The sequence below is a fragment of the Sebastes umbrosus genome, chromosome 1, assembly GCF_015220745.1.
Source record: "Sebastes umbrosus isolate fSebUmb1 chromosome 1, fSebUmb1.pri, whole genome shotgun sequence".
Classification (NCBI taxonomy): Eukaryota; Metazoa; Chordata; class Actinopteri; order Perciformes; family Sebastidae; genus Sebastes; species Sebastes umbrosus.
Window position 1 is genome coordinate 27,364,595 of NC_051269.1, and position 22,405 is coordinate 27,386,999.

The 22,405-nt window shown below is 41.7% G+C and overlaps 1 protein-coding gene across 2 annotated transcripts in view; it reads left to right on the forward strand.

The window, feature by feature from the left end:
• The first annotated feature begins 991 nt into the window (after nt 1-991).
• Nucleotides 992-22,405, forward strand: part of LOC119494654 (G-protein coupled receptor 22) — a 30,852-nt gene continuing 9,438 nt past the window's right edge. Inside the window, exon 1 of one of the 2 annotated variants that reach the window (XM_037780699.1) lies at nt 992-1,214. The gene's annotated coding sequence lies outside the window, so the exon portion shown is untranslated. Of the gene's footprint in view, nt 1,215-7,618; nt 8,051-22,405 lie in introns of those variants that run through there. The other variant, XM_037780691.1, reaches the window with a different exon arrangement.

The window sequence follows — 22,405 nt, forward strand, 5'->3', positions numbered from 1 at the left end:
CAAGTATTGTTCAATACAGCACGATGTTCATTTAGTAAATTATGGTCCCATTTAGAGTCAAATAGACCATAAAGCAGGAGATGCTATAAGGGCGTGGCTACCTTGTGATTGACAGGTCGCTACCACGGCGTTGTCTGTCCGTGTTTTCATCTTACCACTTTAACCCTTTCACAGTGTATTTTCAGTTTATGAAAGTTAATTATCCCCATTTTGGTCACCTAAAGACATCTTATTCAGTGTTTGGTTGCACTTAGCTCCACCCTCTCGTGTCACTTTTGGTTGCCAAAAACCAGGATGGCGCCGGACAAAATGTCCACAAAATGCACCACTTTGGTCCAAACTGAAACACGTCAAACCATTAGATAAATTGAATATAATTCTGCACAGACATTCACGGTTCCCATACTATAAACTGTAGACATTTGGATCCTCTAACCTTTCATCTAGTGCCACCATCTGGTCCAAAATGTTGTTTATCCAAAACTTTGTTTTGGTTTATGACCTGCAAAACTAATGGCTTTCCCATCAGCCTCAGCTGTAGGCCTACTTTGTGTTTAGTGCTAAGTTTTAGCATGCAAACACGCTAAACTAAGATAGTACACATTATACCTGCTATATATTGCGTGCTGAGGCCTCACGGAGCCACTAGCATGTCTGCAGACTCAGTCTTGTTCTTTTCATCTTGTTTTTTTTAAATATTGTTTTGCTACCCTTTGCTAACCTGAGTTTTGATAACATTGCTAGCATAAGAACACTTTTTTATTAAATGAATTAGATTCATTGATCTTTTTCACTAATTTTAACTTGTCATAGCAGGAAAAGCACAGGTGTAATGACTAACATTAAGGATGGTTTGGTTTCAGCAGTTGTGATGCAGCAATTTGCATGTTATTAGTTACACCTGTGTGTGTGTGTGTGTGTGTGTGTGTGTGTGCGTGCACCCAGTTGGGAAACCGGTGGGTAAAGGTGACTTTATTTTGGGTCTACCAGTGTGTGAGTCTGTTAGTGGCGGCATCGGTGCGACTATCTCTGTCTGTCTCTCTGTTGACGGGTCAGTGGGCTGAAGTCAGAGTGGGCCCCAGGTCTGGACATGTGTTTACCAGAGGTTACGTCGGGGTCTTTGACGCTGCGCCAGACAGACGGAGACACAGACTCCCTCGCTACCAGGCATGCCAGCCTGGTCTCACCAAATGGTATGAATGACGCTGCAATTTGTAAGTACAACAACAACACCATTCTTGCTTTCCATTTCATGTTGCTTGTCATTTCACATGATGTAGTTTGTACTGACTGCAATGTAAATGCATGATTATGCTTCGCTCAGAGCTAGTGGCGTAGAATAAAAAGTGAGAAAGACTGCTTACGCTGGGTGGATCAAACAAACACAGCACTTAAAGCAGCAGTAGGTAGAAATGGAGCAAATATAGTTTAAAAAAAAGAAGTTAATTTTATAAAACAATCACTATATCCTGACAGTAGCGCATGAGAAACATCTTGTAGTGTACTGTTTAGCTGTTAAATGAGAAAGATTGTGACCTGGCAGCCATGTTGAGATCAGCTGAGGAAATACCAAGCACCGCCCACCAGCCGGAGCAAACTTTCTCATTTTACAGCTCAACACTACACTACAAGATGTTTCTGAAAACAGGAGGAGAGAAATTACAGTAACAGAATATTGATTCATATTTGATCAGCGCTGCCTAGTTTGACCGTTTGATCTGATTTTGCAAGTGATTGACAGCTGCCTCCGTTGACTGAACAGCCAATAGGAATGCTCTCTCTCTGAAATGACCTGTGATTGGCCAAAGTCTCCCGTCATGGACTAGATTTTTTTAAAGTCTGAAAACAGAGCCATGAGGAGGTGCAGAAGTCTAGTTATCTCTCAGAACACTTGAATTACAATATGCTGAGAGGTTATTATGGATTTTTTGCCCAATGATGCCAAAAACATTCTGCCTACCCCGACTTTAAACAAACACAGTTGACTTTCAACCAGGAGACAAGTATACGTGTCCCAAAGTAGTGTTGCATTATTTTGAAGTGATTTTTGTGACATTTGTGATGTGGTTTCCGTACATTACTTAATTTTCGTTGGTATTTTACTTAGTTTACATACTTATTTTAAGCCCAACCATGATGTTTTTCCTAAACCTAAGTGGTTTTGTTGCCTAAACATAACCGCGACCGTTTCATGGCAACAACATGGCGTTAAATGACACACAAAAAGCTGCTTCACAATGTCAACCCAGAAAGCTTAAAATGCGTTATCATGACACATGGAATGTCCTTAAAATGTTGTGCTAGTTATACACCTTCCCATGAGATCAGGCTGGGCATGCTGTCAGACAGGACACAGGGACGTATTACCCACACCACAGAGGCTACAGTAAATGCACAAGACAATGCACATTATCACTCCGATGAATGTTTAATTTCCACATTGATCTAGAAACGTGACCATGGACTTTGACTAGCCTATAAAAAAAATAAAGCCACAGGGAGAAACTGATGTTTTATTTATGCCTGTAGGGAAAATGTCTCTCCAGGGATGAAACAGGGAGGTATAACTGTACATTACTGGCTAAAGGAAAAACATTCTTACTACTTGTAGGCATTCAGTTTCTACTTCACATGCAAAAGACAAAAATTAACAAACATGTGGTATCTTTTTATCTCATATCTGTGTATAGTTAGCAGACAACTTGAGATGTTTCCAGTGACAAAAAACGTTTCACTGCTCTAACACGTAAGAGAAAAGGTCACATTTTGATATCACCCCTTAAAATCAAAGAGCGACTGTTTCTTTCTAACCTTAGCATTTTACACTGACATTTACTAACCATATGGGAAGAAAACCTCTGTAGAGGAAGGACATAAATTATATGAGATTCTCCATAGACTCCTTAATCTACGACTGTATGCATCAAGTTCATGCCCCTTGTCTTGGTGTTGCTGAAAGGCATTCTGGGAAATATATGTAATCAGTAAGCAAATACTTTCAAACCCTGCTCATTTTCTCGGGAGACTCCCGTTTTTCATTGCCCTCCCCCCCGGCTCACAATTTATGGCAAATTTTCACACCTTTTTTTTCCTTTTCGCTATCTCAACCTGTTTCTAGCACTGTATAGCGTGTATAAGCCCTACTGTTTCCACCTCGACGATAATAGAGATACACCTATGTTGTTTCACGGCGGAAGAGAGCTGCTCGTGACACAACGCAGTTTGAGCTGAACTGATGAATGTTAGCTAGAGATTCACGCCAGAACAGAGAAAAGTAGGCCTATTTATTATTAAAATACTGTTGCAGTGTACTTATTATTTTGTTATTTTCATTCTTTAAAAGGAAACAAAGTCTCTGAGACTCATATTTTTCTGGGGGAGGAACCCCAGATCCCCCGTCGCTTTGGTTTTTAAATCCTCCCTGCTTTTTAGGCTTCAATGTCGGAGTACACAAGGCAAGAGATACACTGAAACAGTAAATATACAGCATTTGTCATAAGATAGCTGCTGAAATGCACTGAATATTGCAAATGGACGACAGTGAAGGGAATTTCCCATCATGTCGCACAGATTCGTGCTGTGATTGGTGCTTGAATGTAGACCCCGCTGTTTTTTCACTCTGTCATCTTGCTGTGTATTCTGGAGTAAGTCTCAGCATATAAATGTTTAGGGTATGAATATTTTGTGTTTTTGTGTACATGTGTCATTGTGTGTGTTTTATTTGCTTTCTAGTATAGTGAGCGTGTGTTTAGATGTTTTTCAGTATTTTTCCCTGGCTGAGTGACGCGGGCATATGGTATGTGGGTGTTTGGCAGATGCTCCTAATCACTGGCTAGCTTTGCATTTGTATGTGACTGTTTTCACAAGAGATTCAGATCGGTAGCAAGGGCAGTTCACTGTGTTTTTGTGTTTGTCGAAAAAAAATAGGGACTGCAGCTCAGAGGGACGGGGGGGGAGGGGGGGGGGGCCTCGGTGTCCTGTAAAATATGTGGCGCAGTGAAAAGGTGGGCGACAGAGAGAATATGGGTATGGAGGTGGTAGGGTGTGAAGTGGGTTATAGGCTGGGCACCAAATGTACAGAAAAAGTGTTAAAGTGTTTAGACTGAGACCATGAGGTGTTCAGTACATAAAGTCATTATGTGTTTTTTTTCCTCCCAAAATCTGCTTGCAGTCCCTTTGTACACATTTCTTTGCTCCACACACACATGAAGCACAGCAGAAGGTCAGTCCACCCTGAACCAAACCTGGGCCTGGATAATACAATTCATATTATAGTTATAATATTCCGTTTTTGAAGGAATAGTGCGACATTTTGGAAATACTCACTCTCATGTATGGTATAGGCCCACAATATATACGGCTACAGCCAGTTAGCTTAGCTTAGCATAATGAATGGAAGCAGGGGGAAACAGCTAGCATGGCTCTGTCCAAAGGTAATACAATTTCCCTACCATTGCTTCTAAAGTTAACTAATTAACACTTTATATCTCTCGTAAAAGTGTAAAAACGACACGGTGCAGTTGTATGCTGTAGTTATGGCTGTGGTCTTGTAGTCTCGAGGTTGCCAGGCAACTTTCAGATAATTCAGGAAGTTACCGCTCCCAGACAAGAAATAGGTTGCGTCCGAAATTCCATACTAACATTTCATTTAGTACGCTAGATTTTTCAGTATGTCTGAAACCTTAGTGTGATACCGAAGAGTACACGAATTGCATACTATTTCCGGTGATGTATTACAGTATGCAACGTTGGACTCTACGGAGGCATAAATATCCCACAATGCAATGCGTCACTTAAGACAACGTTCATAACGGAAGTTAACGGACAGCTCTGTAACATCAATAACACTTCAATTTAAGTGTAACGATTTCACTTAGCTAGGCGTAATATATTTTATAAATTAAATCAGATTTTATTCTCACAAACCGTCATTTTGTGTCACATGAGATATGCACGGGTTACCATAGTTACACGTCTCCAACCGACAAGGAGGCTCTCGGGAAGTGACGACGTAAATTACTGCTCAGTACGTCCGAAAAGATACATACTGCTGATTATTCACACAAAAGTATGTTGAACGATAGTACACCTATTGAGTATGCAGTATGTGATTTTGGATGCAGCCTAGTCCGGCACATAAAACCCTGTAAAACTGCAATTTGCTGTTTTTACAGTTTTTATACGGAGGGAAAAAAAGAGCTAAGGTGCTGGGAGACACCTTCAGACAGAGCCAGGCTAGCTGTTTCCCCGTTTCCAGTCTTTATGCTAAGCTAAGTTAACCGGCTGTGGCTCAGAGGTAACCAATCGGAAGGTCGGCGGTTCGATCCCCGGCTCCTCCAATCCACATGTCACAGTGTCCTTGAGCAAGACACTTAACCCCGAAATTGCTCCCGAAGGCTGAGCCATCGGTGTGTGAATGAGCATTTAGATTAGATCCTGATGGGCAGGTTGCCACCTTGCATGGCAGCATCTGCCATCAGTGTATGAATGTGTGAATTCTGACATTCTGTTCAGAAGACTAGAAATGTGCCATATTAACCAGCTGCTGACTGTAGCCTTATATTAACTAGACCGACATGAGAGTGGTATCTATCTTCTCGTAACTCACTGCAAGAAAGGGAATATCTCCGAAAATGTCAAACTATTGCTTTAAACATAACCCACTCCACAGATAAAAACTGAAGGGCATATACCTTAGGCCTATATAAATCATGAGGATGATGATACTGATAGCAACAAGAAAACTGCAGAGTCAAGATTAGGCTGGAATATAAAAACCTAGAGGGTGGATGGTGGGTGGAGGTGCGCGAGGGCCGACACTGATTTTATTTAGTTTCAGAAGCATGAAATGTTTTTCTTTGTTCAAGGTTATATAAACAGCGTTTATTCCACCATCTGTTTATTAGCATACAAGGGTCAAGCATGGAGATTTCAGACGCAGGTTGTAGGAACCGTTTACCAATTCAAAATAAGTTTAATATTCAGATCCATTTTCTAATACATCCATTTGGGGAAAAACAAACAGACTTAATGGAGGATTTTTAAAATTATGATTCCAGCAGACATTTCCACTATACGGGAGTTTCTGCTTCACAGCTGACATCAGCTGCCCCGGCTCTCCTCCGAGACCCCAGGTGTTCATACCTTTTATCTACATCTCCCTCTGCACAGTTTATCTAACATATTCAAAGCAATTTACACCCCTCGCTAGAATAACCGTCTGTGAATCAGCGTGAGAACTGCACTGACAGGGGACCTCATATTTATTGTGTGCGCCCAAGGTCACAAATTTAGCAGTTGATGACCTTGATCCCTGCACAGTGACAGAGCGCTTCGTAGTACAGCAAGAGGGAGGGATGAATGCACCTTACGATGAGATGATAATCTCAGGTGAAATATGGCTTCAAGCCTCATGAATCTGCTCTTTAACCAGCTCATTGAAATTGTAGAGTGTGATACTGAGGGCAGACGCTCACTGTGCAGCCCCCTAGTGTGCAGCAAAGCAGAGACAGAAGCCTTCACAAGCCTCCTCCGCATGGGGGGGGGGTGATATTATTGAGTCCAGTCATTTTGCTGTGAGGGGGATCAGGTGAAGTGTGAGTAATGTGTGTTTTTTGAGAGTGGGAGACGCAAATAATTGTGAAATCTCGTTGAATTACTACAAAGGAGCGTTCACCCTTGAGGAATCTCAGGTCGTCCTTGTGGAAGGCTAGGCTTCCCATCTCCATCACACGCACCCGCAACCCCCCCTCTTCCTCCTCCTCCTCTTCTCCATCACACGCACCCGCAACCCCCCCTCTTCCTCCTCCTCCTCCTCCTCTTCTCCATCACACGCACCCCAAGCCCCCCTCTCCTCCTCCTCCTCCTCCTCCTCTCCATCACACGCACCCCAAGCCCCCCTCTCCTCCTCCTCATCCTCCTCTTCCTCCTCCTCCTCCTCCTCCTCTTCTTCTCATCACACACACCCACAGCCCCCCTCTCCTCTTCCTCCCCCTCTTCCTCCTCCTCCTCCTCCTCTTCCCCATCTTCCCCCTCTTCCTCTTCCTCCTCCTCTTCCCCCTCTTCCTCTTCCTCCTCTTCCCCCTCTCCTCCTCCTCCTCTTCATCCTCCTCTTCCTCTTCCTCCGCCTCCTCCTCCTCTTCCCCCTCCTCCTCTTCCTCCTCCTCCTCCTCTTCCCCCTCTTCCACCTCGTCCTCTTCCTCTTCCTCCTCTTCCCCCTCTTCCTCCTTCTCCTCCTCTTCCCCCTCTTCCTCCTCTTCCTCCTCCTCCTCCACTTCCTCCTCTTCCACCCTCCTCCTCTTCCCCTCTTCCTCCTCCCCTCCCTCCTCCTCCTCCTCTTCCCCCTCTTTCTCCTCTTCCTCCTCCTCTTCCTCCTCCTCTTCTTCCCTCCTCCTCCTCCTCTTCCTCCTCCTCTTCCTCCCTCCTCCTCCTCCTCCTCTTCCCCCTCTTTCTCCTCTTCCTCCTCCTCCTCCTCCTCTTCCTCTTCCTCCTCTTCCTCCCGCATCCCTGTCTCCTCCCCCTCCGAACAAAAAAAACCTCCCTCTCCTCCCTCCTCTTCATCCCTCCCTCTCCTCCCTCCTCTTCATCCCTCCCTCCTCCCTCCTCTCTGCGCTTGCAGATCACCGTATTGGTCGCCTGGATGGAGCGACTGCGCTCCAGTGAGCGGTTATAGCGCATAATGATGCGTTGTGTGGCCGTGTGGTCCATGTGTGGGATGAACGTACAAGTCCGCTGCGTAAAAGTGGACAGGTGTAGCGCGCCGTGCTGATTTGGTGGAATTAAAAGAAGAAAAGAAAAACCGCCCAAACACTGATGTGATATTATTTGTGGAGCCACCGCTGCTCTCTGCATCTGCACCACCACCACCCTCCCGCTGTAATATTTATGACAAAACGGAGGGCAAATTATTCTGGTCACGTTTTTTGGCTGACAGCCGGCTGTCCTGGAGAAGCTCTGGAGTGAATCTGGGTCCAGTGTGTTGGAGATAGCGCAGCGCACCGACACCTGCAGTAGGATGTAAAAGGGGAATTCCCACTCAACCACCAAACTGGTAAGTTTTAACACACGACTATACCGCACTTCTTCTTCTATAGCACACACGAATTTTAATTTCCAAGTAGAAATCATCATGCATTTTGATCATGTCTTCACAAATATATATATATATATATATATATATATATATATATATTTAAAGATGGGACCAAAAGGGATGCTCTGCAAAAATGAACCAAATGGTGCTGGGGCTGTCTGGTGGAGGGACAAGACAAGACAGTCCAAAGCTGTTTTCATCCGGACTGGAGGCGACAATAACAAATCAGCAGCACTTCTTACAAAGGGGCCTGAACACAACCTTTCGGGACATGTCATGTCACTGGCTTATTTTAATCTTCTTCTTTGCATTTTTGGACATCAATCAGAATCAGAATCAGAATCAGAATCAGAATCAGAATCAGAATCAGAATGGTGTTTGTTGCCAGGTGTAAGAGGTATACACTAGGAATTTGCTTTGGTTTGGTTGGTGCAAGTCAAACAGTATAATAACAAAAGAATAGATAAAAACGTTAGAATAAAATAAGAATAAAAAAATTGAATTTCTACCAATATACAATACACAAAATAAGCTAAAAAAAAAAAAAAAATCCTTCTCACCATTTTTGGGCTTTTTTTTTCTCTGTGTGCAGCAACAACCAGGCTTTTCCCAGAGAGGGGAATATAACATCTAATATGTTTTTGGTTTTTTTAAACAGACTTGTAGTAAAAGTGGTGTTTTAGATGCTCCCATGTTGAAGTGTCCTGTTTTCCAGAGAGCCTCTCTTATTGTTGATGTGCTTCAGTCACATGGATGCGCCACGCTTGACATGAAGGTCTGATGGTTTTTATAAGAGCAACATGGCTCAGTTCACCAACTCATGTTTTGACATTTAAACGCTTTAATAAGATGAAATTATTCCACAGTGCTGCATGATTAGTTGAACTGGCATAACCCCCCAAGAGACCAGGATTTCAAAGGATTGTTTATTATCAGGGCTCTTCAGCATTTATAAACCTTCATTATAGAAAGACTGCAAAACAGTAACAAAAAATAAATAAATAATAAAATACAAATTTTCATTTCCTTAGCCTGATTTCTGCTTTTATGTATTAAATGTGAAATATCATGGTGCCAATGTTCATAAAGCTTTTTACACATTGTTTCCTCCAATTATATAATGTTTTTAAATTTTAGGCTATACTGTTTTATGGCTATATATATACTGTATATGGTGTAATCCAGCCATGTGTTTGAATATGGAGCAACATGATAAAGAGTGTTTCCTACTCTGCTCTCTTGTTGATGGGATGTGAAATGGGAACGTGTGGTTGGAAGGTGGTAGAGTGGTGATGATGCTCTGCTCAACACCAAAGCAACATATTCTCCTGTTAGTTTAATGTCAAACTGATGTGTGTTTGCATTAGCTGACAGTAGGGCTGCAACTATAACAATTATTTTCATTGTTGATTAATTATTTCTTGATTAGTTGTTTGGTCAGAAAATGTAGATCAGTGTTTCCCAAAGCCCAAGATGATGTCCAAGATCTTCAGTTTACTGTCATAGAGGAGTAAAGAAACCAGAAAATATTCACATTTAAGAAGCTGGAATCAGAGAATTTAGACTTATTTTTTTCTTTAAAAAAAGACTAAAATCGATTAATCGATTATCAAACTAGTTGGTGATTAATTTGACAAGTAATCGATTTATTGTTGCAGCAGTTGACGGTGCTTTTCAATTACAAATCTAGTTGTTGGGATCAAGTGCTGCAAAATGTTTTGCTTCCTGACATGAGGTTTTTGCCATGTGACAGTAATGAAAGATTATTTTATTACCATTTTTGTTTGTTTGCTCACTTTACTATTGTGTTCCCACATAATACTCTCTGTGTTCCCCTGCAACAGTCACATTCTCTCACATTATCGCTTTCCCACGTTCACATACTTTCTGAATTCTCTAATTCGTTGTAGGGCTGGGCAATATGAAGATATATATTGTGAAAATGATATAAATATATATATATCTATATATATATATTTATATAGTTTCAATCGCGATATAGGCTAGACCTAGTAGTTATTTCTTTTTTCTCTATAACGTTACTTAAAACTTGTGATTTTGTTCAATGTCCATTTTACACTCAAGTTCTTAAAATGAGAAAATTTGTCTAGTTCTAATTAAATTATTGAATTACCAGAAAACATGCTATATCGTGATATATATCGTTATCGAGATATGAAATGACCTATATCGTGATAGAAGATTTTGGCCATACCGCCCAATTAGTGGTATTCTCTTGTAATACTGCAGTGCTATTCCACAATATGTGGCAACATATTGAACTTTACCTTCAACTTGGCCTAAAATACTGATGCAGTGTTATTGTTTCGGTTATGTAATTTGTGAACAACTGTCAGATTATGGAGAATTTCTAAAATACAAAAATAATCTGCAGGATGTAGTTTAGTTGGTAAAATGAAAGACTAAATTAAATGCTGAGAATGCGGCTTGAAATGCATTCTGGGTTTCGAGGTAACGTGACCATATTTTCCCTTAAAAGACCATTTTATTCTCTTCTCAATCTTATCAAACAATCAGTCTTTTTAACTGACGGTTAATTAGCTGCTGTGAAGATACGTTATAACAAGCTCATCTCGATATTAAGTAGCTCACATTAGGACGGTTCACCTCCAGATGAACTTTTTTGATGAGACTGAGTACAAACATGCAGAAGATTAAAGAGAGTTGAGTTTAAGCCCACCGTCTTTGTGATGTGTTGGCTGGCTGCGTGTGTTTGTGCACACGTGTGTGTGTGTGTGTGTGTGTGTGTGTGTTTCCTTCTGTTTCCCATGCAGAGTCCCAAAGGGTATAATTGTTTTAACGTATTCCCATTTTCCATTCACTCTCATGGTGGCAGCCCGTGTGTTTGCTTTGCATGTGGGTCATTGTGTGTTTGCGTCTGTGCATGTATTTATAGAGAAGCTTTGATGCTGCTGCTGGTGGGGAAATATTCCACCACACGTGTCACTCTCCAGCTAGATGCCGCAGCGTAGTTGAGAGAAGCTGTCATATTTTGTTTCAGCGCAGTGAGCAAAGGAGTACTGTACCTCTGATCTGATGAGTCTTACATGTATTTACCTTTCATATATGCAGTATATATATACTGTATAACAGCGTTGAAGAGGAAGAGATGGTCAGAGTCCTGCTGAGGTTATTGTAGGACAACAGCAGTGTGGGAAAAGCACGCAAGATTTATGTAAGAGCTGCCTTATTGTCATAAAAGCCTCCAATAAAGCTTCTGTCTGTGTTTTGAATATCATTTTAAATACTTTTTACTTGTGAATTCTATCAGGTTTATATGAAGGACGGCACAGCTACATTGCTGATTCACATGCATTTTGAAGGACTGAGAACAGTTATGTTGTAACACAGATAGTCCCAAAAGTATATTTTTCACTGACAATTCAACTGTTAATCCATTTTATGTTGTATCTTTAAATTCCCTTGAATTGGCATCGGCAAAAAGTCCCTGTAGTAATTACCAACAATCACATTTATTGCTGTAAAAGCCTCCAGCAACAGGCTTTCATATCTGCAGTATTAAAGGACAACTGTATTTAAGGACTACATTTGTGTTTTCCTATTTAGAACAATATTTTGTCTGGATTGGCAACATCCTTTTTTAATCATCCTAGTTGATCATGCTGTTCTCATACACTGTTTGTAGCTATACCTAGGAAAACTGAAATTCATATACAGTATATCCAACAAAAGCAATTTGTATGTAATCCACATGATTGTGAAGAATTAAGAGCGACAAATGCCGTTTAGGGAGGAGGTCTGGGTGGATGAACGGGTCAAAAAAACACCAGACTTTCACCCAGGAGACCGGTGTCCGTACCCCGTGTGAAACCAGAAGTCAACGTTGTTTTATTTGTCACGTAACTTCCTTACTTAAGTTACGACACTTAGTTATTTTAACTCAAACCATGATTTTTTCCAAAACAAAGTCATTTTGTTGCTTAAACCTGATGAAGTCGATCTTTTCCTAAACCTAACTAAGTAGCGTTAGTTTTGTTGCCTAAACTTAACCAAGTTGTTTCCTGTGAAGACGGAAGTTTATCTTGAAAAGACTGAAGCAGAAATTGACTCGGGCATCACATGTTGCTGGACAATCGTAGGAAAACGCATGGAAAATGAGGATAACTTTTCATAAGATATACGAACTGCTGTATGAGGACATGTTGAGTTGATCCAAGCCATAGGAACTAGGGCTGTCAAAGTTAACGCCATAATAACGCGTTAATGCAAATTTGTTTCAACATCACTAAATTCTTTAACGTCTTAACGCAACTTGGGATTTTTTATTAACCTCCTAAAAGTCCAATGGGTATTTCGGAGGTTGTAGCAGGCTCAGTTTTAAAGCTAGAGTGAACCTCGTCATACCAGCTTGTCACGAAGGAGGCTAAATAATGCTTGGTGAGGAAAAACTGTCATGGCCATTTTCAAAAGGGTCCCTTGACCCCTGACCTCAAGATTTGTGAATGTAAATGGGTTCTATGGGTACCCACGAGTCTCCCCGTTACAGACATGCCCACTTTATGATAATCACATGCAGTCTGGGGCAAGTCATAGCCAAGTCATTACACTGACACACTGACAGCTGTTGTTGCCTGTTGGGCTTGAGTTTGCCATGTTATGATTTGAGCATATCTTTTTATGCTAAATGCAGTACCTGTGAGGGTTTCTGGACAATATTTGTCATTGTTTTGTGTTGTTAATTGATTTCCAATAATACATATTTACATACATTTGCATAAAGCAGCACATTTGCCCACTCCCATGTTGATAAGAGTATTAAATACTTGACAAATCTCCCTTTAAGGTACATTTTGAGCAGATAAAAAAAAATATGTGATTAATTTGCGATTAATCGCGATTAACTATGGACAATCATGTGATTAATTGCGATTAAATATTTTAATCGATTGACAGCCCCAATAGAAACATGTTGTCAAACCCAGTCTCTGAACTGCAACAGAAAAGTGAGTGAAAACATAACAAACACCAGTTAACTGCCTCGCACGGAGGTGTATTGATTAATGACGGCTGAGGTTGCTCATCCTTCTTGTCAGTGTACTCGTGTTTACTGTGTGAAATTAAAAGCACACTGCACTTAATTCCCCAACCTAACACAGTAAATAACAATGCACCTCGAAGTGCGTGAGTGCAGGGAAACATAGAGATGAAGCAGATCTCAGGACAAAAAGCAAAAAGGAGGAGGACAGTGAAAAGATGAGACGCACGAAGAGCAAATAGAGAGAGAGAAGAGATGGACCGATAAATCATTAGAAGAGCAGAGTGGAGTGTCCAGGGTGAAAATAGACTGTCAAGATGAGAAAGACAGAGGCAACATGGAAGACATTATAGACTCAGTGTGGCCACCCATAGACATTAAACAGGAATACAGTCTTGCATATTGTATATTTGTAGTTATGTTTGACATATAATGACATTTATATCTTTAGGATACATTAGTTGGAAGCTGACAGACATTAGGTGTAAGTGTAAATGAGGTTTAACTGATACCATCAGGTATTTAGTATGCGTCTTGTGTACTTTGGCCCTCCTGGTGTTCTTATGAAACCTCTTCATGTGGGAATATAAAATGAACCCCTGACTTCTTAAGGTTATGCGTATGTTGGTCTCCCCTCCCTCAGCTTAGACCTCTGTCTGTCATTACGGTGTGAGAGTACAGACGCCTGCAGTGATGTTCCCCCCTCTTGGCCAATGATGTCCTGTCTGCAGGAGATAAATGGCATTAATTGAGCTCTAATTGCCTTCTGGAGTGAAATAGCTTAATCATTTTAACCTGTCGCAGACAACTTCAGTCTTTTCTTTCTAGTACCCCATCAGTTCCACTTACTCCTTTGCTCTTATTCTCATTGCCTTCAAATCCATTTTTTTCTAGTCTTTTTTGACCTCTTCAACTTCTCTCCACTTGTCTAAAGCCCGATCATCCGCGGACACTGAGCTTGAGTCTGTTTCAGATAGCTGTAAAACATGATATATTGGTACAGAGATTCCTCTCTCTGCAGGCACTGATCTGCCGAAGCAAAGTTTGATTGGATTCAAGCTGAAGGTGAACACTGCAAGAATGCTAAATTCCTGATTCGCTGTTTCACGGCAATGTCTTGTTTAAGTTATCCTTTGGAGTTTCTTTTTTTACCTCTAGTAGTGCAGGCTGGTCTCATACACTGTTCTTAGCTATACCTACCAAAGGTAATGCACTTTAAATCGTGTATATACCATAAAATAAATTTGTGTGTAATTCACGTAATCGTAAACCGGGAATTATGGGTCAAAAAACACCAGACTTTTGCCCAGGAGACCGGCATTCGTGTCCTGGGTGAAACCAGAAGTCAACATTGATTTATTTGTCACTCAACTTGCACACTTACGTTACGCCACTTCCTGAGTTATTTGAACCCAAACCACAATCTTTTCCTTAACTGAGTAGTTTTGTTGCGTAAACCTAACCAAGTCGATCTTTTCATAAACCTAATTAAGTAGATCTTTTCCTAAACAATTTGTCTTTATTTCCTGAACACTGAAATGCTTTAAGGGTGCTTTCACATGCCAACAATTAGTCTGTTTTAATCAAACTCTGGTGCGGTGCGTTTGGGCAGTTGTGAATGCAGTAATCGTTCTCTGGTGCAGACCAAAACAAGCGGTCCAAGACCGCTTACGAGAGGTGGTCTCGGGCCGTTTCAAAGCGAACCAAAACGCAGGCTGCCTGTGCGGGCATTTGTTGAGATGGACACAGGTAAACGACAGGTTAACATGAGTAGGAGAGGACTGACCTGGACTTCTGCAGTACTCTGATGTTTGCTTGACATCTGGGCTGAAGAGATAAAGTCATTCGAGATAAACTGGAGGAGAAGTGATTTGTGCGTACAGTCGATCAGTGCCAAGTCAAAGTGAAAAAACTTCAACAGCAACATTTCAAAGTCTGCGATTCCCTGCAGAGAAGTGGCAGCTCTCAAGTTGAAAAATATACATTAATTCCTTCCTACACGCCCCTCAGCAACTTATTTTTGGTCCGCTTTTATTTTTGCACTGTGAAACCGAACCAGACTAAATAGAAAACAAACCACCAGTATCAATTTCTCTCCGATTCGGAACCAGACAAATGGACTATGAAAACGCCCCAAAAGTAATACTCCCAATGACAAGTAAACTGATCTTTATGTGTTAAATTGGTGGAGTGCACCTTTAATCCACCATTATGAGTAAACACATACTGTTTGTAAGAGATTTTCAGTGTATGGATACTGTATTTGCTGTGATTAGCTAGCCAGTGGGACACACAGCTTCCTTTCACATGATGGGTATTGAATGAATGACTCTATTGGTACCGGTGTCACTTTAAGGGTACTGATATTGGTACTGATGCTGTCATTTGTTAAACGATACCCAGCCCTACTCCTGATGACAAGGGCTGTTGAAATGGAGAGATGAAGGGAGACATTGCTAATCACATCCAATCACTTCAGAACACATAAGGACTGTACGAGTAATTACTGGAATAATAGAAATATAATGAACGCAGTTACATCTCTCAAATTTATCCTCTTTTATTATTATTTATTATTTAACTCTGATATTACTAATCATTGATATTCTGTTGGATGGGCCAGTGAACCGCCCTCCAAAGCGATGATTCACCTTACAGTCTCCACTTGCTCTGACTCAGTTTCACTTCATTTCGCCAGCTTTCACACTCGATTTTGATTTCTTCTTAAAGAGCTGTGATTGCATGGTCGCCTTCATAAATGCTTATTGATGGGTGGTACTTTTAATAGCAAAATTACAGACCTGAGGCGTCATAGCGGGATATAGGATACCAGGGAGTATCTTTAATGAATGTGTGGAGCCAAATCAAAACCATCAGGTGATAATGACGCCTCACAGCTCTGTGGATCAGAGCTGTCTTGAGACCAAAGTCTTCCTGTAGATTACAGGCTGTGATAATTAACCTGCCTACTATAGCTTCCTTATTGGTGTTCTGGTAGCAGCCTGTCAGAAGTGTGGGATATAAAGTGGCTGGACATGTGAGTCTTTATTTGACCTACAAGGTCTCTAATGTGGTGACTGCAATATGTACTATGTGCACTTTAATATTCAAAATTACATAGAATAGTCCGTCCAGACGATCTGGCGGGATTGCACAAAGATATTGCACAGTGTTAAAGCAAAGAGCCATGTGCCAGTGGCAAGATGGATGGCGAGGGGAGGCGAGGTGAGGCAAAGCAGCGCAACTGGGACTATTCAAAAGAGAGATGGATAGAGGTAGTGAGCAGGGAACAAACATTCCCCTCCAGCGAGCACGCGACTCAGCATCCATCCGCACACCGCTATAAGCCTCCCTCCCATCCATCACTTCATACCTCCCGTTTTCATCTTACCTCCCGTCTCTTTCTCCCTAACTTGTCTCCGGCGTAAGTGCGGATGGGATTCAGCAGTTTCTTAAGCACACAAGATGTCATTCACCTCGGATGGCAATCCATCTTCCGCTGTATCTGCAGAGAGCATGTGCAGAGACTTGGGCTGGCGGTGGGTGGCTGTGTGGGCGGGTGGCAGTTAGCCATACATTGTGGACTACATGGTGTGCTTGTGTGTCTTCAGCGAGCTTGGCAGGAGTTATGATAACCCATTTTTAGTTTTTACAGTGTTAAAAGGGCCTATTATGCTTTTGTGCTGTTTCCCCTTCATTCAGTGTGTTATATAGTTTTTTGTGCCTGTAAAAGGTCTGCAAAGTTACAAAGCCCAAAGTACATGCCAAAGAGAGTTTCTCTCTCTCTCCCCAGACACTCTGCTCCTGAACACCTTGATTGAAGTCCCGCCTTTTCTTCCGTAACGTGGTGATGTCACCAAGTAACACATTTGCATAATACCTGCCTAGCGGCTAGTTCAGCACGCCCTCAAACAAAGCTAGTTAGAGCGGAGCTGGAGCGGAGTCCGAAGAGTTTGATTCGATTGACCAATCACAACAGAGTGGGCCAGCTGACCAATCAGAGCAGACTGGGCTTTTTCGGGACGTGGGAGGAGCTGAAACAGAGCGTTTCAGACAGAGGGTGAAAAAATGTGCTGCAGCACAGCCGGTATGAGACAAATAAAGCGTTTTTTTAACATTAAAGCACGTAAACATGTTCTAGTAGAAACATAAAATACAAGTATGAACCTGAAAATAAACTTAATCGGTCCTCTTTAAGTGTTGCTTGGCCTCACATAAGGAGTAGCAGTGTTGGTTTTAACAGTTCTGGAGTTACACTTTACACCTATAATAAACAGACAGTGTTCTGTTTGTTGCTCATTCAAACTGCATTTCACCGGTTGTTCCTGAAGCTGTCCTGATCAGAAACACATGCGATCAGGTGGGATGTTGTTGCTCTCACTGAGCGGGTTGTGTTGTTGGCCTGTCCAGGCTGCTTTGCTGGGAGCCTGCCAGGGATGCTGCCGCCCAGCTGGTGGCTGCTTGCTGTTAGCGCTGCTGGATGAATCAAGTGGGAAAATTAAGCCTTTGATCGATTGTCTCACTGCGGACATTAGGAATACCTAAGACAGCCATGAGTCAGCGTGCTGCATGCGCCACCATCCTCTTTGCTTTTTCTCCTTCACTCACCTTTCCCGTCTCTCTCCTCTTGTCTCCCTTTCTTTGCTAAATGTCAACTTTTGGTGTCAGTCCCATAGAATCAAAGAGCAAAGGCTTCTTTCTAGTTTCTCCATTTTGTACTGACATTTTCCGGCTTCACAAGGAGAAATCCATCAAAGAAGAAAGAGATAACAATTTCTCCACGGATGGTTGCCTAAATAAACCACAATACAAAGCAGCTACACTTCTAGCTTTATGCATCTGTAGTTAGATACAATGCCCTCTTGTAAATATCTTTTTTCTTCTTATCTGAATAACCAGGCTGTGCTTACTACCCCAGCATTTTCTTTTTGCAATCTCATTTTTGAAAAAAAGTGACACACATCTACTTTGGTTATTGTTGTCCTCATGTAAACAGCCCTGACGATCCCCGTACCTGAGGTGGACGCAGGCGCAGAGACTCACAAAGAGCTGGATCATATCCAACTGCTGAATATAAACAACAGCAGCGGGTTTACTGATTAAAAATAATAACTCCTGCTAACAGGACAGACTACAATACTTCAAGCAATCCAGTGTGCTCTACTAAACTTTTCAGATAGCATTAGAAGACTGAAACATCTGCTTATGTCTGAGCTGCTTATCTGTCATTCTTAAGTAGTCCTGCTTCCTTTTCAAGCTATTATACTAACTCAGTGGTTCCCAACCTGGAGGGCCCAACACCCACTACGGGTCGCCAAAGCTTCACGGGGGGTCGCAAGGCCTTCTTGATTTTAAGGGGGTGTAAAGGCCCAGACACACCAACCCAACATCAAAGAACTAGCGGCGATGAAGGCCACCAGTTGTGTCATCTCACGTTGTCCCTTTGTTTTGGCCAAAAAGTTGCACTCGAACGCACAGCAAAGATTACAGCTGATGGCCAGTTAGCACGTACGTTCTACGCCTGCGTGAGATGAAATAACTCTCCCTACCAGCAGGTGGCGGTAGTCTGTATCCGTCATTTTAAAGAGAAACCAGAAGGCCGAGGACTTCAGATATACAAGCCGTTGTTATGATACGTACGTAAAAAGAAAAAGCGTTTGCCGCCCATTTTCACACCACTCTCACTCACCACTTAGCTTCATATCAGATGGCCATGTCGTTGTGAAAATATCCGTGTATTGGAATGATCAGATGAGATGAAGATGTTTTTCCTCTTGACTTTACTCGTTGGCCTGCTTTCCTCACGTCTCGTGCACTGATTCGTTTAAGCCAAAGGTCGTATATTGCTTCTATACTCTTTGTTTAAGCTGAACCACCAATCAGAGTGATTTCTTTCACCGACGGGCGCCGCTGCCGATTCAACATGCTGAATCGGCCGAAAAAACTCAGACACGGGCAAACTAGAGCCGACAAAAGCCGCAAAAAGTAGGCCGACGACTTGGTGTGTCGGGGCATAAAGACAACCTTCTTTAAAAAATATACAGTTGGCCTATATCTCAGCATTTCATTAATTTCTATGAAATTAAATAGTTATTTTTAAAGTTTGTATTATTATTTAAGATATAAAAAGGATACGGCACGTTGAAGACCAAAACACAAGTTATATTCACAGAGCTGTTACTCTCTGCTAAACAGCCACATCCTGCATTAGAAAAGTATGCAGTTAAAACAACCAAAGAGCTGATAGATCAATACCAAGCATCTGGGAGAAGAAAACACAGAATTTGTCAAAAAAAGATGGTAGAGCGGGCGTCCATGTATTAAGGCTTGGTCCTGACCGCGGCGGCCCGGGTTCGAATCCGGCCTGTGGCCCTTTCCACATCCACTCTCTCTCTCCCCCCTTTCAAGACTCTATCCACTGTCCTGTCAATAAAAATGGAAAATGCCCCCAAAAAAATAACTTTAAAAAAAAAAAAAGAAGCCTATTAAGTATGTGTGAGTGTTAAAATCATTAAAAAAACATAATACAGGCAAAGAATTGTATTAAAAGTTCCTAAAAATAACAGGAAAACTGATCTCTGATGTAATATTCACAGGAAATAATAATAACTTTCTGCCGTTATTGCAGGAAACACTCCTCCTCTAACACTTAGAAATCACCACACAAATGATTTATAACAGACAGAGATTGTCTTCTGTGGAAAATTATTACACCCTCAGAAATATGCAAACTTAGACCATAAAGTTTTATCGAGGGTGCAGGCGGTGCTTACATTTAAATAATTAGCAAACTCACGTGCACCGACCACCGCTGTCACATCTAAAGTGCCGAGGACCGGGGTGAAAGTGGGAAACAGTGCCCTCAGGCCCGGTGCAGGATCAGCACTTTCAACATGTAGCTGGTTGAAACTGCGGCATGCAGCAGCACAACAGACAGCAGTCATGATACAAAGGGACAGATTTAATAAACCTTTTCTGCCTCATTTCAGACGTCCCGGGGAATGTGTGCGTGCATGTGTTGTTTATCAGACAGGTGCATTGGCCTGGAAGTGCAGCTGTCATCTGAGGTGAATCTGTGTGAAATAAGTGAAGTGTGCCTCTACCCATCGAGGTGGGATTAAAGAGGTGACATTACAGTGTACTTACGAGTCCATGTGGTTGGTGAGAGTCCGTTTAGTGTGTCTCTAAAAAGCTATTTTGTGCAGGAGTGTTAATATAAGAGGATTGTAGTGTGGAAATATACAGTTTCTTTGAATGAAAAAGGGAGTAGTAATAATAATTAAAAAACACAATGTCTAACTAAACAGAGGACAAAGCGTTGTGGCTTGAATTAATCTTGGCATTCACCGAGCTGCTGCGGCACTATGTTGATTGCACTCTTTTGATAAAATTGTTGCAGCGTTTTGCTGCAGTTATCCTGTGAGTCCAGGCCGTACCAGCTGTATCTCAGCCTAGCTCACGGCCTCTACTGTTGTACGTTGCTCATCCTCTTCCTTTTACATATTCTCTCCATGTAGCAATGTTGTGTGTTGTGTTATTTCACCAACACATACAAATATGCCGAGATAATGAAACACTACTCACTGTGTTGTTTTCCGTCTGGGCTGAAAGCATGCCTACTGTTTGTCTTTGTCTTGGGAAGAAGTAATTTAGCCTCTGGCAAGAAACGTGTTGTCAGGAGAAAAAACTAAATACATGGATAGCTTAGAGCACATGCAAGATTACACAAGCAAAAAAAAAAAAAAAGAGAAAAGAAAGAGAGAAACTGAACTTTTCACACTGACAACAGGATCTGCTTGAGCATTTACCCTCTGATATTGTGGAAAAGGGTTTGACAACCTGTCATCCAGTACTATCCGACACCTATAATAACACTGACAGCAGGATCCAGGAAGTTGTGCGGTCTAGGACTCTGGCAGTTTTTTGTTTTGGAGCAAAGTAATCAAGACATAGGATTTGATGAAATCATCTGCAAAGCCGAAGTTAAATCTGTAGATGACAGTTACTCATTAGATTACATACTGAACAGACACATTATTTAACTTTCAATATTATAAATTATGCTGTTGATTAATGACTTAGGAGAGGGCACATGGATTTACCAAAACCCATTTATGTGACTGAAATTAAGCCATCCTCTATGACGATCACGGAACTCAGCAGAACTTAGGCTTTATGGGGACATACATCTGGGTATCTGGAGTATCTACCAACTCACAAACTCTGAAATAAGACAACCCAGTCAGTTTTTGTGGGCTGCCTAGATCAGAAAACATGTAGTTCAACAAGCCATTCAGATTTTGCTCCCCTTCCTCACACTGGATCTGGTGCAAATTATCCGCGTTGCTGTGTTCCATTTTTGTCAATGAGGCCCAGTGAGTTTTCTCCTGAATAATGTCCAGTCCACACGACAAAGATCTATCCAGACAGAGAATGTCTAAGCGACTAACTACACAATACTTAAACTAATCAGCCGTTAGCTGTTGTGGCTAGCCCCGTTCCATGACCAACACATAACATTAGCAAGTGCATATCAGCTACATTAGCAACTTCATCATATCACAGTTGCTGGGCAATCTCAAGCCATATATTGTCCTTTATTTTGGTTGTTGAGGTAGTTTGTTGTACATTATTGGGTGTTGAGATTGGGGACATTGTTATTCCGAACACCAATAGTCCAAAAAATGTCCCATTGGACCGAAAAAAAGACCATTTGTCCGACAGTCCGTTACCCCGGTCATTGTTCCAAGGCCCCAAAAATTCACACTCAATGTGCAACAAACAGAAGCACATGGCTAATTATTATGCAGAATGACAGTAATCAGTTGGAACAAAGGATTTCATTGTTCAAGCATATTTTTCCACAGGCAGAAATTCACTGAAATCGAGGTCCGTCCAAATTTTTCAGACGACAATCCATGCTTGGTGTGAAACAGCTTTAAAGCATGTAAACATGTTCTAGTAGAAACCCAAAATACAAGTATGTACCTGAAAATACACATGATAGCATGATGAGCTTCCGATTTGTCTTCAGGATTAAATAAAAACTGTAAGAAAACTCGTTAGACTTTTTAGATTTTAATGTTTGTTTGGGTTATTTTTTAAATATACCATGTTTGTAGTACATGCCTTAAGCCCCCACCCCTTTCCCTTCTGTCTGACCTGTAAATCACAGGCTGTATGGCGCCAAAGTTGATGTTTGAGTATTTGTTCTAACATGACGCAACGTAACGCTTGCTGTTGGGACACGGTGTCGCTCTCTCCGCGGTGAGGTTCTCTGCCAACATTACGGTTGT